This window comes from Pongo abelii, chromosome 15 (assembly GCF_028885655.2).
Source record: "Pongo abelii isolate AG06213 chromosome 15, NHGRI_mPonAbe1-v2.0_pri, whole genome shotgun sequence".
NCBI lineage: Eukaryota > Metazoa > Chordata > Mammalia > Primates > Hominidae > Pongo > Pongo abelii.
In genome coordinates this window covers 103,033,337-103,050,814 of record NC_072000.2, presented here as the reverse complement: position 1 = coordinate 103,050,814, position 17,478 = coordinate 103,033,337, and the positions used below count along the sequence as shown (strand labels likewise).

The 17,478-nt window shown below is 40.3% G+C and overlaps 1 long non-coding RNA gene across 2 annotated transcripts in view; it reads left to right on the top strand.

Annotated features, from left to right (window-relative positions):
* LOC129049838 (uncharacterized) overlaps positions 1-17,478 on the top strand; it is a 49,578-nt gene that overhangs the window by 12,247 nt on the left and 19,853 nt on the right. Inside the window, exons 2-4 of one of the 2 annotated variants that reach the window (XR_008513214.1) lie at positions 5,296-5,426; positions 14,718-14,889; positions 16,789-16,951. This is a non-coding gene — a long non-coding RNA (uncharacterized LOC129049838). Of the gene's footprint in view, positions 1-5,295; positions 5,427-12,222; positions 12,738-14,717; positions 14,890-16,788; positions 16,952-17,478 lie in introns of those variants that run through there. The other variant, XR_008513213.2, reaches the window with a different exon arrangement.

Below are 17,478 nucleotides of genomic sequence, written 5' to 3'. Positions count from 1 at the left end.
TTGGGGTGGGGACACGTGCCTGAGTTCTGACAATTGGGAATGTGAGAAGAAGCGAGCCCTCTCTATCTCTTAGTCCCTATCAACAGGGGCCTAGAGGGTCACCTGTTCTAGATGATATGGTTGCAATAAGAATGAGTCTTAGTCAGCCTGGGTCCCTGAGTCACTGTGTGGAGCTAAGCTGTATTAGCTTCTTCTGCTATGTTAGTTTCATAGGACAGCCATAATAAAGTGCCACAAACTAGGTGGCTTTAAACAAACGAAATTTCTTCTCTGACAGTTCCAGAAGCTGGAAGCCTGAAGTCAAGGTGTCAACAGGGCCATGCTCCCTCTGAGACTTTAGGTAGAATCCTTCCTTGCCTATTCCTAGCTTCTAATGTGTGCCTTCATCCTTTGTGTTCCTGGACTTGTAGGTAGGTGCATTGCTCAAACCTCTGCCTTGGTCATTACATAGCATGCTTCTCCTCTTATAAATATACCCACCATATTAGATTAGGGTCCACCCTAATGATCTCATCTTCACCTGATTACATCTGCAAAGATCTTATTTCTAAATAAGGTCATATTCATAGATATGGGGATTAGGACTTTGACATATCTTTTTTGTGAGCCACAGTTCATCCCATAACACCTATAACACCTCCAAATTTGTGTCAGACATGTAACATGAGTGAGAGAGTAACCTTAGTTGCATTAAACCAATGAGATTTGGGGATTCATTTATAACCAAAGTATAGTCTGGCCTGTCCCTACTGACACACATAGTTGACTGATGCAGCACCCTGCCAGGGACCAGGGATTAAACATGTAACAAGATAGAGACAGCTCTTGCTTGTCTTACAGTCTAGTTCAGTGCCTGGCAAATAGAAAGTGTTCAATGAATGGTAGCTATTACAGTTATTATTTAAGAATGTTAGGATTCTGGTTATCAAGATGGATAAAACATAGTTGGGTAGACAGAAAGTGAAATAGATTTATAATATAGCAAGATAGCTAATTCATTGAGTCTGTAAAATTATTTTTGGCAAAAAGAGTGCCTTCTCAGTTCCCCAAGGCATGGAATACAAGGTGTGAGGGTGTGGAGGGGTGGCAGTTGGAAAGAGACCATGGCACAGAGGCCACTGCATAACAAGACACACTCTTGAATATAGGAACTGGTGAATGTACAATAGCATAGAGGCAGATCTGTCCTTGGTGGGAACAAAAAGTTTTGCCTTTCTTACCTAGATTATTACAGTAGCCACTTAGCTGGTCACCTGCCTTGGGTACTGCCTCCCTCTAATCTTCATGCCATAGTGATGGCTCCTGATGTACCTCAGAACATGGTCACACCTTTGAAAAAACCTTTCAAATCGACCCAATGCCTATGGGATAAAGGTCCAGCTCCTTATGTCCCTCCTCATTCTCCAAGGTTCAGTTCCAATATTAACAATATTAATTCCCCATTAGGACTTTCCTGGCTTCTTCACTTGCATTTAGCATTGCTCTGTTCTGTGTGCATTCTGACATGTATGACTTATATGTGTATATGCATGTTTAAGTAAAGTAATTCAGTAAACACTGAGCACCCTCCATGTGCCAAATTCTGAGCAGTCATAACAAATCGGGTTTTAAAAATTATTTTTTTCTTCTTCAGGCTTCCATCCATACCAATCCCACTGCAAGAAACGCCCTTTTCCTATCTCGTCCTTGGATCTGTCTTTCCTGTTCTCCAGCTTTCTCGACATCTGCTCCCAGAAGTCCTTGATCCCTCCAGAATAGGTCAGGATCTCACCATGTACTTTCCCTCTGAATTAGTTTCCTGTGAGTGCTGTAACCAATTACCACCAACATTGTGATTTAAAGCAACACAAATTTATCCTGGGTTCTGAAGGTCAGAAGTTTAAAATGGGCCTTGTGGGCTAAAATCAAGGGGTCAGGGGGGCTGTATTCCTTCCGGAAGCTCTAAAGGAGAATCTGTTCCTTGCCTTTTCCAGCTTTTAGGGGATGCCTATGATCCTCGGCTTGTGGCTGCATCCCTACAATCCCTGTCTCTGTTTTCATGTCTCCTTCTCTGACTCTGACCCTTTCCTGTATCTCTCTTATAAGGGAAATAACCTTTGTGATTATATTGGGCCCACCCAGATAATACAAGATAATCCCTTCATCTCAGGATCTTTAATTTGATCACATCTGTGAAGTCCATTTTGCTACAGAAAGTACCATATTCACAGGTTCCAGGGATTAGAATGTGGACATCTTTAATACATTTTTATACTGTGTTATAATTTTTGGGTCTTCCTTCCCATGGACCCATGATATCCTGAGGGTAGAAGCAACATCCTATATAAGGTCCCAAAAATGATTTATGCGTGAATGAAGTCTCACCCACATCCTGTAGCCTCTTCTATTGGAAAACTGTCCTGGACTGTCAGTTGGAGAGACAAGGTTAGGGGGCTTAGTTAGCAAAAATCCTGCCATGACAGTGCTGAAACAGAAGTTTCCTGCAGTGTTGGGACACTAGAAAAGACAGAGCCATGGAGCTCTACAGAAATCCAGGAGAAAAGGAAGGCTCCCATTTGGACACCTGCAGGATTGATGTAATTATTCACCAAGTCCTTTGCCTTGACTGAACTGATTCTGCACATTTTATTTGCTCTAGGTTTCCAAATGGGACCCTAAACATAGAACACATTGAATGAATGAGAAAGATATAGTAACATTCTTCTAACATGCACCTGGTTTAAGTGCTTCAACACATTGTTAATTAAGTCTTGTTTTCAGAAATTAGTGCATGCCAAGCTATAGTTGCCTTATAGGAGGTAGAAAATCAATGTCTAGCTTTTATTTGTAGTGTTCTAGTAGCTGTTATTTTCTTTGTTTTAATCATCCTCCAAATGATGGAGGAAATGTTCTTGTGTTAATACTGGACCATACTTGCAGCCAGAAGGAAACCAGAAACAATGATATTTGAAAGAAGTAGAAGTGGGGAGGGAAGAAGGCAGCTAACATGTGTTGATCATCTGATATATGACTGGATCTGTGTAGAGTTATTCCCATTGTATCAGTCAGCTGTTATCAAAATAATGCTGTATAACAAGTTATCCTGATCTTCAGTTGTGTAAAACAGCAATTATTCCCATTTCTCTGCAGGTAGACTTGGGTAGCTCTTCTTCAGGTTGCAGCTGTGTAGGTCTGGGCCTTCTCCACATTATTTTCATTCTTCTTAGACAAGCATGCATGTTGGGGCTTATTCTTGTCATGGTGATGACAGACGCATAAGAGAGACAGTGGAAGTAGCAAGATGTGATAACTTGTTGACTTGACTTGGGAAAAGCAAATCACATGACCAAAGGTTTGGGGTCAGAGAAAGTCAGGGGTTAGGGGTGCAGAGAGAGATGATAATTGGAGCCAAACACTTAATCTACCACACTCATATGGACAGAATTATGTTCATCATATGGATGAGGAAAATGAGGTTGAAAGAGAGTAAAGTGACTTGTCCAACATCAAAATGCTAGAAAATGATAGGATCTGGACTAAATTCTAAATCTGTTTAACTTAGTGTTCCTCAGCCAGGAGAAACTTTCACCCCCAGGAAATATTGGCCAATATCCGGAGACATTTTTGTTTGTCACATTGTTGGAGAAGGTTGGGGAGGGGTTGCTGCTAGTGTCTAGTGAGTAGAGACCAGGGATGCTGCTAGACATCCTACAGTGTGCAGGTCAGTCCCCCATGACACAGAATTATCCAAAATGTCAATGGTGTTGAGGTGGAGGAGGGTGTCCTCTTTCTGTTTTGTCTAAACAGCTTCCCCAAGTAGAGAGAAGCAGTGAGTTTGTCTCAAGTACAGAGAGTGACCCTGGGAACATAAGAGTATGATGATTTCACTTTGGGCCTTTTTGTATTTATTTGATCACTTTTTATATTCAGTCACTTATTCATTCAGTATGCATTTGGGCAACTGCAGTGCACAAAGCGTTGTCTTGTCTTAGTTTTCCATTGAGACTACGATGTCTCCAAGTGCTAGTCTCTGACTATTTTTGTGTGCCTCTTAGTACTCACCACATGCCTGCAATTGAATCTCATCCTTGGTGGTTTAATTGGCACAGTAGTAGGCACGTGGGAAGCTCTTGCTCTATGTCACCCATCATAATTATAATGGCACTGGAGAAGGCCAGGTTTCCCTAGCTCCATCCTACACTCATGGTGCCCCAGCATAATGCCATGTAACCCACTTCCTTTATACAGCATTTAATTATCTTTCATATATACAACACTCCTTACTGAATAAGATATTCAGACATCTCATTTGACGGGGGAAACAAACAGTAATATGTAGCATTTCATTTGTTTTTTCATTAAATCGGGCATGACCATTGTTGGCGCCGGGGAGTTTACGACTGCAGGTCTGACACCCTGACATTACTCATCTATTCATAGTGGGTTTGAGCACCATGCAAGTGCCTCATTTTCTCTCTATTTACATTAGCCAAATAAATTCATCTTTTATTTCATTGAGCTGAATGCTTCCTTCTGTGGGGCTGTTTATGAGACCTACCAATTCTATTTGGTTATTTATTTTATTACTGATTTTTTTTTTTGTTCTGCTGCCACTGCTGCTGCTGCTGCCGCCACGGCTTCTCATTAAAACGTCTTTTAGCTTTTAGACATGAAGGCAGAAAAGGATTAATTAAAATCTCCCTGCTTCTCAGATATTGCAAAATGAAGAAATGTCAGATGCACATTATCAACCAGGTACAAACAAAAAATATGGAGCTACATCAGGACCCGAATTGCACAAATTCCTTCAGAAACAGAGTTAATAACTCGGGCAATCGAATTAAACCAGTCCCACAGGCTGCTCACCTGGTCCCCACCTGGGATTCAGAGGTCACTGGGAAGTTATTTATAAGGCCTGGCCTGCCAGCTGAGTCTAAATTCTAGAACAGTTATGTTCTGAATTTATCATGCTGTTTAGGTGGGGAAAACCTTGCTCAAAATGATCATTATCATAGATAGTCTAGAGTATTTTGTTTATATTTGTTTAATCAACATTCTAATGTGTAAAAGATCCAATTCATTGGGTATGTGCTAAATATCAAACACCCTGACCATAACTAGTTTATGGGCAGAATCTCTTTTTAATCTTTTAATAACACTGAGAAATAAGGCATTAATAAGTTTTTTTAGTTGCTATATAATTACATGCAGAAAAATGCACAGATTTTAAGTATAAAGTGCTGTGTGCTATGACAAATTGATACACCTGTATAACTCACACCATTATTAAAATTCTGAATATTCTTGTCACCCCAGAAAGCTCCATGATGTTCCCTTCACAGTGAAATTCTGCCAACCGCCTGCAGCCCTGCAACCACTGTTGTGATTTCTTTTGCCACTGATTACCTTTGGCTGATGGATAATTTCCACATAAATGGACTCATACTGTATGTACTCTTTTATATCTTGATTCTTTCACTCAGTATAATGATCTGGGGACTCATGATCTTGTTGTGTGCCAGTAGTTAATAGTTTTGTTGCTGAGTCATAATCCATTGTATGAATATAGTATAATTTATCTGTTCTTCTGTGGATAGACATTTTCAAAACTGGCTCTTTATAGTTTGTGGCTGCTATGAATAAAAAAGACAAGTCATTTTGGAAGTTTTTGTTGGGTAAATACCTAGAAGTGGAGTGGCTCAGTTATTGGGTGGTGTCATGGACTGAATGCTTTTGTCTTCCCAAAACTCACATACAGGCATACCTCAGAGATATTGCAGGTTCGGTTCCGGACCACATAAAGTGACTGTCACAGTAAAGTGAGTTGCACAAATGCTTTGGCTTCCCAGTGTATATAAAAGTTATGTTAACACTATGCTGTAGTCTTTTAAGTGTATGACAGCATTATGTCTACAAATACAACATATATACCTTAATTTAAAAAACTGTATTTCTAAAAAAATGCTAACAATTTTCTGAGACTTCAGTGAGTCACAGTATATTTATTTAGTGATGGAGGGTCTTGCCTTGCTGTTGATGGCTGCCGACTAATCAGGGTGGTGGTTACTGAAGTTTGGGGTGGCAGTAGCAATTTCTTAAGACAACAATGAAGTTTCCCACACTGATGGACTTTTCTTTTCACAAAAGATTTCTCTGTAGTGTGCAATTTGCTTTGAGAGTATTTTACCCACGGTAGAACTTCTTTCAAAATTGGAGTTGATTCCCTCAAACCCTGTCACTGCATTGTTGATTAAGTTTGGATAATATTCTAAATTCTTTGTTGTCATGTCAACAACGTTCACAACATCTTCACCATGAGTAGATTCCATCTCAAGAAACCACTTGCTTTGCTCACCCTTAAGAAGCATCTCCTCATCTGTTCAAGTTTTATCATGAGAATGCAGTAGTTCAGTCACTTCTAATTCAAGTTCTCTTGCCCTTTCCACCACATCTGCAGTAACTTCCCTCACTGAAGTCTTGAACCCCTCAAAGTCAGCCATGAAGTTTGAAATCAACTTTTTCCAAAGGTCTGCTTATTTTGATATTTTGACCTCTTCCCATGAATCGTGAATGTTCCTAATGGTATCTAGAATGGTGAATGCGTTCCAGAAGGTTTTCAATTTACTTTGCTCTGATTCCATCAGGGGAATCACTATCTATGGCAGCTATAGCCTTATAAAATGTATTTCTTGAATAATAAGACTTGAAAGTCAAAATTATTCCTTGATTCATGGGCTGCAGAATGGATGTTGCGTTAGCAGGCATGAAAACAGCATTCAGGCTGGGGGGCGATGGCTCATTCACCTCCTTGTACATCTCCATCAGAGCTCTTTGTGACCAGGTGCCTTGTCAATGGCAGTAATAGTTTTTTGTTTTTTGTTTTTTTCTAAGCAGTAGGTCTCAATTGTGGGCTTAAAATAGACAGTATAACATGCTGTAAACATATGTGCTGTCATCCAGGCTTTGTTGTTCCGTTTGATTATTGATTCCAATGCCATCAGGCCCTGAAAAGATTCTTTTTGGTTCACTGGAATCACAATAAGACACTTGTTAGTAAGAAAGATTAGTAGTTTTTTATTAATTCATTAATACAAAAGTATTTATTGAATATCTGCAATGTACCACAAGTATCTCCAGGTTCCAGGAAGTGAAAGACATTCAGTAAGACATAGTGATAATTATCAAGGATTAGATTTAGCATAATTCTTAAGGGCCCTAGAGTTTTTAGAATGAGAAATGAGCATTGGCTTTAACTTAAAGTCACCAGCTGCAGTAGACCCTAATAAGAATCATCCTGTTCTTTGAAGTTTTGAAACCAGGCATGGTCTTCTCCTCTCTAACAATGAAAGTCTTAGATGGCATCTTCTTCCAATGTAAGGCTGCTTCATCTACAGTGAAAATCTGTGTTTGGTGTAACCACCTTCATTGATGATTTTAGCTAGATCTTCTGGGTCACTTGCTGCAGCTTCTACATCAGCACTTGCTCCTTTACCTTGCATTTTTATGTTTTGGAGATGGCTTCTTTCCTTAAACCTCATGTAGCAACCTATGCTAGTTTCCAGCTTTTCTTCTAGAGCATTCTCATGTCTCTCAGCCTTCACAGAATTGAAGAAAGTTAGGGCTTTGCTCTGGATTAGGCTTTGGCTTAAGGAAATGTTATGGCTGGTTTGATTTTTCTGTCCAGACCACTAATAAGCTAATTCGCTTTCTTATCATTCGTTCATGTGTTCACTGGAATAGCACTTTTAATTTCCTTCAAGAACTTTTCATTTGCATTCATAATTTGGCTAACTGGTGCAAGAGACCTAACTTTCAGCCTGTCTTAACTTGTGGCATGCTTTCCTCACTAAACTTAATCATTTCTAACTTTTGACTTTAAGTAAGAGGTAAATGACTCTGCTTTTCACTTAAACACTTAGAAGCTATCGTAGGGCTATTAACTGGCCTGATTTCAATATTTTTGTATCTCAGGGAGTAGGGAGGTGCAAGGACAGAGAGAGAGGGATGGGAAAACTGTGAGCTGGTGGAGCACTTAGAACACACAAACTATGTATTGATTAATTTCATTGTCTTATATGGACATGGTTTATGGCACTACTAAAACAATTACAATCATAACATCAAAGATCATTAATCACAGATCACCATAACAGATATAATAATAATAATCATAAAACTGGAAATATTGTGAGAATTACCCAAATGTGACACAGAGACACAAAGTGAGCACATGCTGTTGGAAAAATGGCCCAGATAGACTTGCTCAATGCAGGGTTGCCACAAACCTTGGCAAAAAATGGCACTTAGAGGTGGGGCTTTTAGGAGGTAATAAGGTCATAAGGGTGAAACCCTCGTGAATAGATTAGTGCCTTTACAAGAAGAGACAGGAAGAAAGATGATCTCTTTCTCTCCAATACGTGAGGATATAGCAAAATGTGGTTATTGAAAACCAGGAAGTAGGTGGTCATCAGAGCAGGTTGGCACCTTGATTTTGGACTTTCCAACCTTCAGAACTGCGAGAAATAAATGTTGATTGTTTAAGCCACCCTGTCTATGGTAATTTGTTAAAGCAGCCCGAGCTAACCATGAACTGACCATGAAAGGTGGTAAATGATTAATTTATTCATTGCCAAAGGCTTTCCAAAGTCATTTTACCCTTTTACCAGCAATGTATGAGCATTCAGTTTGCTCCACATCTTCACCAATGTTTGGTGTTGTCAATCTTTTTTAACTTTACTATTCTCATGGGCATGTAGTGGTGTCTCATTATGGTTTTATTTGTATTTCTATGATGGTTAATGATATTGAATAATTTTTCATGTGCCTGTTGGCTCTTTGTACATTTTCTTTTGTAACATTTATGTTCTAGTCTTTGCCCATTTTTGTTATTGAATTTTAGGATTTCTTTTTCTGTTATAGATGTAGATACAAATATTACAGATACATTATGTACTGTCAGGAATGTTCTCCCAGTCCATGGCTTGGCTTTTCATTTCCTTAATGTCTTTTGATGAACAGAAGTTTTCAAATATGTTGATTATATTAATTTTGAAATTCATATATTTTTAATAATCATCAATTGCTTAAGCTTTTAAAATGTATAGGTAATAAATTTGTATATAATGTCATTTAAAAATTATCATCTGATTCTATGATTTTATATAATCTCTTATTCCTGATTTTGCTTATTTTTGTCTTCTTTTTTCTTCATTTCAGATTTCCTGATAAGACTTTTTACTATTTTATTGATGTTTTCAAATAGTATGCTTTGGAATCTATTAATTATATCTTTTTTTTGTTCCCTATGTAAGACATCTCTGCCTCTAAATTGATTAAATTTTTATTCTAATTTGTTTAATTTTATTGTATTTTTAGCATTTTAAGTTGAAATCTCAATTTCTTTTTTCCAGTTTTCAATTTCTAATAAATGCAGTTATGGCTAGAAATTTTTCTTTATATTTCTTTGGTCATATCTCTAAGGATTTGTTTTATAGTTTTTTCCTTTTATTTATTTCTAAAATGTATTTTATTCTGTTTTAATACCTTCTGTAACTCAAGACATATGCAGAGGGATAAATTTTCAATTCAATGTGAAAACTTTTAGTTTGTTTTTCCTATCGTTCTTATTTATACAAATACTATAGTCAGATATTTTTCTTCCTATTTTCTGCTTTTGTGAATATATTGATATTTTATTTGACACATTAACTGTATTCAATTCTGCTGTCTCTGTCAGAGGAATTTGAAAAGGTTTGTATTTTCTGTTTGGCACTGCATGTTAGTGGTATATTCAATGTTTCTGTATTTCTACTTATTTTTTGTTTACTTGATGTGACATTTGATCTGGGAGGAATGTGTTAAAATCTTCTATTATGATTGTGGATTTGTTAGTTTTTTTCTTGTCTCTCCAACAGGTTTTGTTTTATGTAGTTTGGAGTTTTGTTACTGGATGTGTGAATATTCTTCTTGATGGAGTGTAATATTTAAAAATATTGAAATCCCTTTTTGTCCTATTTAATATTTTTGAGTTGGATTATATGTTTTCTGATATATATTTTTCTTCACCTCTTTTATTTAAGCATTTGCTGATTTCTCTTTTTCCATCTGTCTGTTTTCAGGCTTTCCCTGTCATTTTGTTTTAGGGGCATGCCTTATAAATATAACATAAATAAATTTTTCTTAAATTTTCCTTTGTTTAAAACCCAATAAGAAAATCTCTATCTTTTCACAGGGGGATTTGACCCATTCACATTTATTGCAATTATTGGTATTGTTATACTTACCAATTCTCTTAATTTCCATTTATTGTTTTATTTTTTTAAATGTGGTTGTTATATTGGCTTAGTATTCTTCACTTATTTGCTTTCTTCTAGGGTATTCGAAGATATGTATCTGATTTTAAGCAATTTTTGATGCATAACATAAAGAAATTAAGAACAGTTTGGTAGACTAAATCAAATCATGGCATGTGAGGGACAGAATTGTAAGGACAAAAACATGGTGGGCATTGGAATCACAGTAAGACACTTGTTAGCAAGAAAGACTAGTAGGTTTTCATTAATTCATTCATATGAAAGTATCGAATATCTGCAATGTACCACGTGCATCTCCAGGTTCCAGGAACTGAAAGACATTCAATCAGACATAGTGGTAATTATGAAGGAACTTCCTGCCATAAGAGAGACAGAAATAAATGTGATAGGTTATGCTGAGTGAATCTTAGACTTAGGTACGGGCAATAAGAATTCATTATCTAGGTAGAGAGGAGCGTGGAGTGGTGTGAGTCGTGTAGGGCACAGAGAGGTGGTAGTGGGGGTAGAAGTGCTTGCTCTGAACACTGAGTAGGTGTGCATTAAGGGAACTGACCAGTTTAGTGTGGCTGGATCATGTTGAAGGTGAAAACTTACAGGTATTGAGGCTGAAGAAGTAATAGGTGGGCGACAGTGGACCTGAAATGTATCCCACAGCAGTAAGAAAATGGTGTGGCTGAACCATGGGGTCAGATGTAGGGATGGGGTAAACATTGAACCAAGAAGAATCTTTTCAGGGTCTGATGGCACTGGAATCAACATTTGGCCTTTCATTTGGTGGGAGAAAATACAAACTTAGAACTTCTGTGTGAAGTTTGGGCTACTTATCATTAGAGAAGGCAACCAAAAGGAACTCATATTTTCCAGAACCTTCTATATTACAGGCATTATCTCACTGAATGCAATATCTCACTGAATTCCCACAACAGTACTGCCTCCTGGGTGGTCCTATCACCACTTCCTACAGATTAAGAAGCTGAGATTTAGAGAAATAAAACTCCATGGCACAGGACTAGGAAGTAATTATCATAGTTCAAACTCAGACCTATCTGGCCAATAAAATATGTGTTTTTTAGAAAGGAAGAGTTTCTGAGCACTTTGAAAACACATGCTGCTCACTGCCCACCATATCTAAGTAACCTAGACAGTAATAGCCCTGTAGGTTTTTCAACAGTCGGTGGTTCTGGAGCAGGCCCCTTGGAGGAAGGGTAAGGGGCAGGGTGAGTTCTGGGAGAAGCTTGGCTCTCCATGTGACCACAAAACCACAAGGATAAGGCATGTGCCAGACCACGTGTGCAGTCCCATTTACAGCCACCTGCAAATAATGGGACAGGGCAGTCTGCCGGCCACAGGATAATATGCCTTAACCGCAGGACCCTCTCTCTGGGAGCTCCCAGCTCCGGCACTGAGTGGCGGGAATCGGAGGTGCTCATTTTTCATTCTCCCAATTCTAGGCAGCTCATTTAAATACCTTTACAAGCCGGATAGCTCCTGGACACTTGAGGTTGTTTCTCTGCCTCACTTCCTTACTCTCAGCTCTCCTTGAGGCAAGAATCGCATCTCACTCATTACCCAAAGACTGCACAGATCTTAGCAGGCATCCAATAAGCAAGTTCAAATAAATGAGTGAAAACTAAAGTCGTGTGCCTGTGTGGGGGGCATTACTCCAATTTCCTTCCTTCTGCCTCCCCTCTCTCACACATGGACGCTACAGGCCCTTGAAATGCAGTGTGTGGAGCCCTGTGGGGTCTGACTCCTTCCACTTTAACTTCCACTGCTATGGGGAGAAGCAGCTTGAAGTCAGATATGCAAGAAATGGGAGTGAATGGCAATTCCTTAGTAGTTTGTGCTTCAAACTATCGTTTGGCCTGGATGAGATGGGGAGGAGATGTGGTGATTGTTGTCCATTAAATGATGTGTTTCTCTATGACAGAACTTTGCCTATGAAGACGAGGATTTTCTTCTTCTTCTTCTTTTTTTTTTGAGAGGGAGTTACCAGGCTGGAGTGCAGTGGCACAATCTCAGCTTACTGCAACCTCTGTCTCCCGGGTTTAAGCAATTCTCCTGCCACAGCCTCCCGAGTAGCTGGGACTACAGGTGCCTGCCACCATGCCCAGCTAATTTTTGTATTTTTGGTAGAGACGGGTTTTCCATATTGGTCAGGCTGGTCTTGAACTCCTGACCCTGTGATCCACCCGCCTTGGCCTCCCAAAGTGCTGGGATTACAGGCATGAGCCACCACACCCGGCCGAAGATGAGGATTTTCAAGACCTGTTCTGGGAAAGACTTGCTGCTGCAACCGGCCATAAGTTTTAATGCTTTATGATTAAGTGTGAGAATGTTAAGTAACACTATCAGAACCATAATGGAATTTAATGTGCTTTAATATGCTCAACCATGTAAATCTGCTGTAGTTCTAATTACTAAAGGGATACCCTTACCAGAGGCTCTCAAAGTGCCTTATAATTACTGGAATATTATTTTGTTCTCTATTATGGGAACCGTCAAAAACATCTTTTAAAGAAAAATTGCAGCTAGAAGAAGATTATGAATTATAACAATAATATTAATAAAAGTAATAATAACTAAAAAGTTCAGTGGTAGGTCCATATGAACAATAATCATCACTTTTTAATCCATGATTTCACTTGATCACATGACAGCCCTGTGAGTTATGAGGTATAGTTCCCATTTTACAAACGAAATTAAGATGCTTAAAGAAATTTTAGGTAAAATAAGCCCAAATCTTGGAAAATGCCCACCTCTGACACAGCCTCCATAGGCAGATAGAAGGATCATGTTACCCACAAAAGAACATTCTCAAAGTGTTAGAGATACATATCCAGCACCAATCCTCTCAAAAATACCTGTCATTGAGCGCTAGTGTTGTCTGTGTTACTGTGTGCTGAGTTCTGCCTTGATTTGCGAGCACAGCTTAAAGATCTTTAAATTTATGTACTCATTTTCCACAGGTGTCACCTCCACTTTGTGGTGCTCAGGGTTCATTTCCCCAGGTGGTTCCAAGCTTCCCTGTGGATGTTTACAGGTGTCCATGAAGCAATCTTTGTCTCTGTTCACCGGCTTCTGTGGCCTCATAGGGCCACGAGCCCTTTGAGGCCACATGACCTGCTTCTGGCTCTTATAGCCTTGCCCATTGTACGATCTTACCAGATCAAGCACAGCCACCTCCAAGCCATTAATGATAGAAGCCAGGTTGTAATTCTGCAGGCTGGATGCTGTTGAATCTGGGTTTTGGTGTCCACAGCCCCTGAGGTTGTCCAAAGGTATTGGTCTAAGCAGAGTGTGCCATATGGCGGGCTTTGCTGCTTTGAACACCTTGGCCTAGAGTAGTCCGCTGCTACTAACTCCAGCTGCACTCTCCTGTAAGCCATCCAGACCATGAAGGTTCCTGTACTCCTTCTCTTTCTCCCTTCAAGTAGCATTCTGGGGTGTCCTATCGTAGAAAAATGGCCTGTAAAATCCCATTACTGGGTATTTACCCAAAGAATTATAAATCATTCTACTATAAACACACATGCACACATATGTTTATTGCAGCACTATTTACAATAGCAAAAACTTTGAACCAACCCAAATGTTTGTCAGTAATAGACTGTATAAAAAAATGTGGCACATATACACCATGGAATACTATGCAGCCATAAAAAAGAATGAGATCATGTCCTCTGCAGGGACAGACATGGATGAAGCTGGAAGCCATCATTCTCAGCAAACTAACACAGGAACAGAAAGTCAAATACTGCCCTGTGGGGTTCATACCATAGATGGTGGTAGCTGTGATTTATTAAGCCTCTACTCCATAACTGACATAGCGCTATACTCCTTGCATACATCATTTCTGATCACAACATCCTGGTTAATGGAATGTCATCACCTTGCAGATCCATTTTTTTTTTTTTAGCTCTTCTAGTTCACACAAAAACATAGTGATTTCACCCCAAGGTACATCCATGGTGCCAGGAGGATGTGTTGAGATGGGCTGTGCTTTCAAGGGCACAGCATATCCTGAGCTCCATGTTTACGTGCTGTCTTCAGAAGATTTAGTCCGTGGCCCTTGAGTCCCAAACAGGACTCCAACACACCTGGGATAGATTGTCTGCAAAAATGGTCATACTTGATGAAAAGAGTTATTATGGAGACGGGTGTTAGTGAAAGTCATATAACCTTTGAGTGTATTTAATACCACTGGCCTGTACCTCTAAAAATGGTTAAGATGATACGTTTTATGTTATGTGTATTCTAACACAATTTTTAAAAATGGGGAAAATAATGGTCTTTTCCTTGCATCTGTGTCCCTGTGCAATGTGACCTTGCAGCTCCAGGCCTTACATGAACTTTGCATGTATTGTCTTGTTCAATGCTCACAGCTGCTGCACATCAAGTACTAAGATTATCCCCATTTTACAGACTAGGAACACAGGCACAGTTTAATTGCCACTCAAGTTGTGTGTGGGAAATGATCAAGCTGGGATTTGAAGCCAGCCAGCTGGGCTCCAGAGCCAGTGCCTGTAACCACCAAGCCACACTGTCTCATAGCATGCAAGAGGACGCAGGAGGGAAGGAGTATGTGGATAAGCAGGTGAGGCACTGAGGAGTGAGAGAGTGAGCACACGAGTGCAGGAGTGAACCGGTGGATGGCGATGAACAGCTGATCCAGTGAAGGAACCCTGAAAACATGGATGCATGAGTAAAGAAGAGTGTGTAAATGCATGCTGAGTCCAGGCACTGATGCCTGAATGACTGAATGGGTCCCTGCAGGGAGACTTTTCTTTCGGGCTGTGCACAATTGGACAGCCTGAGTGACCTCTGGCCACCAGGCCCAGCCATGTTTTGCTGCTGTGGCTGCTCATGTAGCAGGTTGTTCACCAGCTCATGGAGTTGCAAATCTGATATGCCAAAATAGTCTCAGATAACACAGTGTACAACGACACTGGGGCATTGGAGCCCACTCCAGGGAAGGCAAGGTGTACTTCAGAGGCTCATTATAATCAGCAGACGGATCTTGGCACAGGCTGTTGTCTCCTCTTACAGCTCCTGACTTTCAACAGGCCCTTGGCTTCCTCCTTCCCTGAGTCTCCGCCTCAGCAGGAGGCTTAGCTCAAGGAGACTGCCTGCAATTCTGCGTGGCATGCTGATATCTGCCGTCCCCAGCAACTCCTACCACGGCCAGCTGATTTCTAGGTTATGTTGGGGATCTCCATCACCTTTAACACAGAGTCCAAGTGCTTTAGCTGACTTTTCAAAGGGCTTTCTTCCCTGGTCCCGCCTCACTTCTTCAGCACCCTCTTACCCTGATTCCCATCTCCTCCAGCTCTGACCTGGATCATCAGTCAGGCTTCTGAAGCCCATCTCTTAAAATCCCCTGTCTAACCTCATTTGAAACCCTACTCACCTTTCTAGCTCTAGCTCCTAACATGTGCTTTGTGCTTTCTGCCTCCTACCTAGTGATTACCATGCCTCACCTTCCAGCCTAGGCTTAGAGCTTCTTAAAAGCTTATTATATTTGTATTCTAGTTCACTGATTGCTGCTGAATATGTACCTTACAAGCCACAATTACCAACCATTTTATTACAACTATCATCTGTTTTTCCAGTGGAACACCGTTTCTGAAGTGATAGGCATGGTCTCTGAGCTTCTGCCTCAGCTCAACCCTGTCTCACAGCTTTCCCCTGCCATTCGCTATGTGGTCACAGAGCAGTGGCTTCATCTGAGTTTAATTTCCAGGCCAGCCACTACATGTTGTGTAAACTTGGTGAATTTCTGAACCCTTGGCGAATTTCTGAACACTTGGCACCTTGGTTTTCTCTTCTGTAAAGTGGGAATAATGATAATTGCCATATAGTGCTGTTGCAAAAATATATTATAAAATAAGTAAAGAACCTGCTCAATGCTTGGCCTGTACTGATGTTAGAATTATTGTTATGGTCATGAAAGAGTCAAATCAGTTTAAACATTTAAATAAGTTGACTCATTACTAAATGCCAGGCCCCGTGCTGGCTTTGTATTCATTATCTTACGCGCAAGGGAGACACTGCTGTTTCCACTCTCCTAATTTTGTCGTTGTTAGGGCTTTAAGGAACGTGTCCAGGGTCATTCAGCTTCAGTGGGCACTAGACCATCACTTCGTAGATGAAATTGAGCTTTACGTAAGAGGTTTGCCAAATGTTATTCCCACATTGTAGACCAGTTTCCTGTGGATGCAGATATTTGTCAGAAACTGTGAGGTGCTCTCTTGTACACCGAAGGGTTGACTTTCATTCCTAGAATTCCAGCTCACTCCCTGGTTTGCTTATACGGGTTTGAGATTCCTAGTAAAAGCATGCATTTCAGGCCAACACTAGCTTCAGTAATGCCTTGTAATGCTGGGAGGTCGTTCCTTGTCCCTTTTGTCCCTTGATGGCTCCTTTTTTTTTTTTTTTCAGAATTGTTCACAATTTGTTGAAAGGTGACATTCTTTTCTGATACTTTACTTTGAAGGTCCTTAGATCATCAAACTTTTACAGGAAGGAACTGGAGAAGTGACATTCACACATTCATTGATTCATTTGTTCAGGCCACAAAAATGCATTGAGACCTTCGACACTGCGAGGATGCAAAAATAACTGGAAAAAGGACCTTCCTTCAGTGAGTTCTGAGGCTGGTAAGAGGGAGCAAAACACAACATAACAGATTTAACTAAATGCCATCCTTCACATCTTCCCAAACATTTCAAAATGAGTTTCTATTCTTGGATTAGGTAATAGTGTTCTAATCTTAAAATACCTTGCAGGAAAAAATGTGTGCTGTTCATTCATTCATTCATTTTTCTGTTACTTACCTGGCATCTACTTTGGACCAAGCGTTGTGCTGGGTGCTTGAAGCAGTGCTTGTAGGCCGTAGCACCTGTCCTCAAAGTGCTATGGCCTACAAGGGGGTGGTGGTAAGGGGACCAGTAAGCAGATGGAGCAGTGCTGCGTGACAAGGGCTTTGCCAGTGGGAAGAGCAGGGAGGTGAGGGCATACACACGACGCCCAAGGCTGGAGAGTCCACAAGGCTTCCTGCAGGAAGAAAATCTCAAGGGAAGTGAGTACAGAAAGACACCATGACTGAGGGAGAGGATGGAAAGGGTGCGAGAGGAGCTAGGGCATGGCTTCCTGCAGGAGCAGTTGAGAGCAGCTCGGGAGCTCC